Source organism: Jaculus jaculus, chromosome 23 (assembly GCF_020740685.1).
Source record: "Jaculus jaculus isolate mJacJac1 chromosome 23, mJacJac1.mat.Y.cur, whole genome shotgun sequence".
NCBI classification, from domain to species: domain Eukaryota; kingdom Metazoa; phylum Chordata; class Mammalia; order Rodentia; family Dipodidae; genus Jaculus; species Jaculus jaculus.
In genome coordinates this window covers 3,988,577-3,994,552 of record NC_059124.1, presented here as the reverse complement: position 1 = coordinate 3,994,552, position 5,976 = coordinate 3,988,577, and positions in this window count along the sequence as shown.

The window sequence follows — 5,976 nt, the reverse complement described above, 5'->3', positions numbered from 1 at the left end:
CATGATTTGGATAAAAGATACTGTTTTGACATTTAAGTGTAGATTCATTAACTATGGAGATAAATACAACATATGCTACAAAACAATTAAAGGTATGAGAGAGATTCTATTGTCTTTAAAAGTATTTGGAAGTTGAGATTCCAATTTGAGTTGTCTTAGAGGATTGCTTCCCATTTCAAAGCTCAGGCTGCATGCCAAAAAGAATAATTTGTTTGTTACTTTCCGTTTTTTGTTTTTTTTTTCAAGGTAGGGTCTAACTCTCTCCCAGGCTGATGTGGAATTCATATGTAGTCCAGGGTGGCATTGAATGCACAGCGATTCTCTTACCTCTGCTCTTCCCAAGTGCTGGGAAAAAGGCAGGCACCACTATGCCTAGTCCAAAAGAGTAGTTTTAAATATTTATGGGGGCTGGAGAGATGATTTAGCAGTTAAGGTGCTTGCCTGTGAAGCTTAAGGACCCAGGTTCAGTTCTGTAGAACCAACATAAGCCAGATGCACAAGGTGGCATAGGAGTCTGGAACTCGTTTGCAGTCCTGCTACGCCCATTCTGCCTCTCTCAAATAAATAAATAATTCATCAGAAGTTAGAAAAGCAAGATTGTCATCATTTTCACATTTGTAAATAAGATAGCTATAGAACTTCTATGCTGATACAAGGTTAAGTGCATGTTTTGCATTGGGGCTGAAAGGCCCAAGAATTCAGAAGCCCAGAAATACTATCACGCTCCAAAGGGAGCTTAAGCGGGCCCCTGCATACCTCAAACTCCAGGCTTCACTCTCTGTTGGAAGCAAGTAAACAATCCCTCTTCTCATTATATCAGAGCCCGTTCCCAATATAAAACTAGGTAAAAAGGGCATGAGATAGCCCTCAAGGATGGGAAATGAGTAATAAAGTGAACCACTTATTTGGTTTCTGTAAATAGCCTGCACCATAAGCCCTAGTAGCCCACACCGTAAGCCATAGTAGCCCACGCCATAAGCCGTAGCAGCCTGCCTCAGACCACCAAGCTCATAGGAGACTGATACCACACTCTGCTACCCCCACCCAAGGACCTGCGCAAATGCTGACCACCAAGGTCATAGGAGACTGGTCCACGAGGGGCTTGAACAAATTAAACTAATTGGCATAGAAACTATGGAGTGTCACAAACTGACTGGCTCGCACCCCGCAGGCTCCTGATGTTAAAAAAATGATTGGTCTAATGCACAGGATTTGTTAGAAACTCTATAAAAACTGTCCCGTTCCTACATTTGAGGCTCTACAGTCCTCTACCCCTGTACGGTGTACGACTGTGGGCCCCAGCACGCTTGGAATAAAATCCTCTTGCAGTTTGCATCAAGACCGCTTCTCTTGAATGATTTGGGGTGTCGCCATATCCGGGCAGAGTGTGGGGGTCCTCATTCTGGGGGTCATACAGGGCCATGGTCTCTCATGGAAAGCTTTGCCTTAACAGCATTGAAGAATTCATTTAAAATGCTGATTTTTTTATATTGTTAGTTTTAGTTTTTTTAAATTTTATTTGCAGAGAGAGAGAGAGGGAGGGAGGGGCATACAAGAGTGTATGGACAGCCGGGCATGGTGGCACGCACCTTTAATCCCAGCACTTGGGAGGCATAGCAGGAGGACTGGCATGAGTTTGAGGCCACTCTGAGACTACAAAGTGAATTCCTGGTCCGCCTGGGTTAGAGAGAGACCTTGAATAAAGAAAAACGAAGAAAGTAAACAGTAGGGTATGGACGCACCAAGGCCTCTAACTGCTGCAAACATACTCCAGATGCATCTGGCATTATGTTGGTACTGAGGAGTAGAACTCAGGGGTGGTGAGGCTTTGCCGGCAAGTGCCTGCACTGCTGAGCCATCTCTCCATCTCTTCAGCCCTCGGTTTATTTTTTATTTTTATTTATTTTAATTTTTTTTTGTTCATTTTTATTTATTTATTTGACAGTGAAGAGAGAGAAAGAGGCAGATAGATAGAGAGAGAGGAGACAATGGGCGCGTCAGGGCTTCCAGACACTGGAAACGAACTCCAGAAGCGTGGGCCCCCTTGTGCATCTGGCTGACGTGGGTCCTGGGGAATCTGAGCCTCGAACTGGGGTCCTTAGGCTTCACAGGCAAGCGCTTTACCTCTAAGCCATCTCTCCAGCCCTTTATCTTTAATTTTATTTTTTGGCCGACGTCTCTTATACGCCAGGTGGTTTTGAACCGCTGATCTTCCTTTCTCATTGGAGCAGTGAAGCAGCCCTTTTGGCTACCAGGTTGCATGGCTTCATCTGCCCTGCGCTTCTTTCCTTCCGCTGTCAGTCACGGTCTGAGGGGCGGGGCTTGAAGCGCTGGCCAATCAGACGCGCAGGCCGTGCGGGGCGGGCTTCCGCTGTCCCGGGCCTTTGTCGCGGGTCGGCCACCTTGGGTCTGCGCCCGGCCGCGTTCTTACCTGGATTCGGGGCTTTGGGTCCTGGGCTCGGTGGCCTGGGCCACAGGGCTGCCGCCACGGTGAGTGTGCCGTCCGACGGGGCCGTGAATGTGCAGGAGGCGGAGAGGCGCGGCGGCCTCGGCTCCCGGGCTCCGCTTCCGAGCCGCAGCCCGGCGCTCGGTCCGCGCCTCCCCGCGCTCGCGCCGGCTCCTGGTGCTGCGTGGCGGCGCGGGGCGGCTCCGGGCTCCGGCGACCTCCGGGCGGGGGACCCGTCCCACGCTGCAGCGCTCTCGGTGGCTGTGCCTTGGAGCGCGTGCGGACCGTGAGCCAGGGAGGGAAGCCTTCGCCCCGAGCCTGCACCGCGCACGGGCCCAGGCCTGCAGCCCGCTGCCCGGCACACCCGGAGCCCTTGGCGGGTCACGGTGCCACCGGGAGAAGACCTCCTGGGCTGCTGTTCTTTTGGAGGGGCTGCCCGGCGCCTAGGCTGTGGTGGTGTTGGGCGGGGAGGGGGGACACTGGCCTCCGATTCCTGTCCATGGGTCCTGGAGGACAGTGGGAAACGGAGCAGCTAGAATGTGTGGCTTTCCTGGTGCCCTGCACCTGGCTGAGTTATTAAAGGGACTTTCGTCACCAGGCGGAGGATGGCCACTGCACTCTGGGCCTCGCTGGGTGGCTCACCATCACACACCCGGGTTTTCTGACACCAGAAATTCAGCATCAGTGCTCTCAGGACCACCGCCCCTCCCGGGTTCTCCCTGAGCCTCTGGTTGTGTGTGTCTATTCGTCCCTTACCTGATCTTTTGAGTTCGTTTTCTCTGGATCCTTGTGATGATCTGTCTGTCTGTAGAACTCCACGCCTGTGAGCGGCACCCCCGTGGTCTCTATAATCCCTGGATCATATTTTCCTAGTGTCCCTCTGTGCCTCACCGCCATCTCTTCCAAGGCACTAGGTACACACACACGTGAATTGTAATCCAGATACCATGCACTTCCTTAGTGGGTGACATTGAGTCCCTGGGTGTGGACATTACCTTGGGACTCACTTTGATCTGTGTAGGCAGTGGCGAGGTGCTGAATACGTCACTTCCACTGGAGTCTTCAGAACACAAGGTGGATCCTGTGAAATCAGCATTGGATCCAGGTGGGGAGATCCTGAGAGACATGGAGACTTAGTAAGGCACCTCAGTAGGCCACAGTTAGGGCTCAAGGCCAGGGTCTGGGGCTTGGGGTTAAATTCACTCTCTCCCATACCTGAACAGGTCCCGCTGGCTCCAGACAGGATTTAGAAGCACAGCATCTGGGGCGGCAGGGCATTCTCTTCCAGACCTTTTCCTGGTGCATAGGCCCTACCTAACCTTGCGGCGTTCCTGGTTTTCCCTGTGGATGGGACTGTTGCTGGGGTTGAATCCTTTCATGAGTGGCAGAGGTCAGGGAGGAAGGCTTTGGATACTCAGTGGCAGAGGAAGGAGGTGCGGATTCCAATCCTGTCCTGGGAGCTTGAGATTCCCTGCTTCTCTGGCTCTCCCTGGCACTGTATATTTCTCTCTCCATCCTTTCCCGATTTTCTTTCTCTTTCTTTTGTTTTTTCAGGATGTGTCACACTCTGCTGTCAAGATGGACCTGAACTTACTATAAAGCCCAGGCTTGCCTGATGCTCACAGCAATCCTCTGACCTCTGTCTTTCAAGCACTGAGATTTCTACACATGAGCCACCAATCTTCAGCTATGTGTCTTTTTAAAAATTTTCTTCTTCATCTTCTCTGTCTGTGTTTCTCTGCCTTCTGTGGCCTATCTGTAAGGCAATAAAAACCACTGTGTAGCTCTGGTTTGGGGAGGTATTTTTTTCTGAGACCCCACCCAGGTGGATGGTTAATTTCAGGATACCAGTTGCAGCTATGCCCAGAGGTCTTGCTTCTTCCTGCCTCCTTCCATCTCTGGGTGAAATGGGGGAGGGGGCCAAAACTGGGCGCAGTCTTACTTTCACCAAACGCATCTGTATGCAGATTTGTAATCCCAGCCACTCAGAAGGTTAAGGCAGGAGGTGGGGACCACAAGTTCCAGAGCAGTCTGGTCTGCAGAGCTATTTTGAGGTCAAACTTGGGTACCTAGTGGCACTCTGTCTCAAATAAACACACACCAGGAGTGTGAATGTCAGTGACGGAGCATGGGACTGCTGTGACCTGTGCCTCACGTTCATTCCCAGTCACCTCTCAGTGGCACCACAGGGCAGCCAATTCCTGCCCCTGACTCAGGCTTTTCCTTTTCTAAAAGGAGGAATGTTGCTCCCTGCTGGCTAGTGTGTTGTGACTGTAGCATGGCAAGAGTGGAAATTTGCCTGGGGTGGACAGAGCTGCTTTACAGTCCACCAGCCCTCCTGGGACCATAAAACCTAGGATAGCAGTGGGATATAGAGCTTAGCTTTCTGTGGAGTAAAGGACTCTGAGGCCAGGGACCAGGGACTTGGTGGGTGTGTCCCTTACTGCCTGCCAGCATGGGAAAAATATTCCCATGGCTGTGTCTTCACTAAGTCCATTGGGCTTTAAAATGGATGGCAGAAGCATAAGCTCCTGGTGTTTCCCAATCTCTGAAGGGTGAATGAGGTTCCAAAGGTAATGTGTTCTGAGGGAAGATGAGGTTTGGAGATTTGAGGCTGGAGGCCAGATCTCAGAAAGGAGGGAGGTTTCAGGAGTTCTGAAGGGTTAAGTCATGGACTATGGGCAAAGTGAGGAGACCAGTCATGGGGAAAATGAAGAGGACATGGGAAGAGAAAGGAGCCCTCACTCCGGGGTCTGCTTGTTATTAGCTGCAGGTCAAGAATTCCAGCGCAGCTAGCAACATTTTCTGTGATGGTTATTTACATACAGAGAATATTCCTACTGTTGATATCAAATAATAATGTTAAAGGAGGGTGAGTGTGCTTGGAGTTTAGGAATAGAGTCCTAGAACCCCAAACCCTGAGGTCATGTTTATATTTAACCAAAGAATTGGGCAAATCAAACTGAGACGAATACCTATTAAATTATTATATTTATTTAGGGGAGTACAAAACCAAGAGAAGGAAAATGGATGCACGCTCATGGTCTGAGAGCCCGTGTGGTGGGCTTGGAGAAAACATTAAGAGGTTTAGAGAGCTCCTGCCATGTGGAGGGCAGGAGGGGAACCTGGGGTCAGGGGGTTTCTTCCTTTATCTCAGCCCAGCCAGACTGAGACAAGGGGAGACTTACCAAAACCTGGAGGTTCAGGAGTGATGAACGGGCAGCCAAGAGCCCTCGCTCCAGGTGAGTGGTGAGCCAGAGAGAGGGCTGATGGGTCTGGGCTAGTGACTGGCTCCAGAAGAGGCCATCTGTGGTGCAGCCACTCACAACGTCTGTATCGGACTTAAACTGTAGGAAAGGGACACTCCATTCCAAGTCAGGTTGTCCATGGAGAAACACAGGTCTAGGGATCTCCTTTAGGCAAGAGATAGGAAGTCAGATCATTCTTTAATCAGTAGCAAAGTGGAGATTTCATGAACAGAATTAAGGCCATTCCTGCCTTTATTTCAAGGGCAAAGTCACTCTAACTGC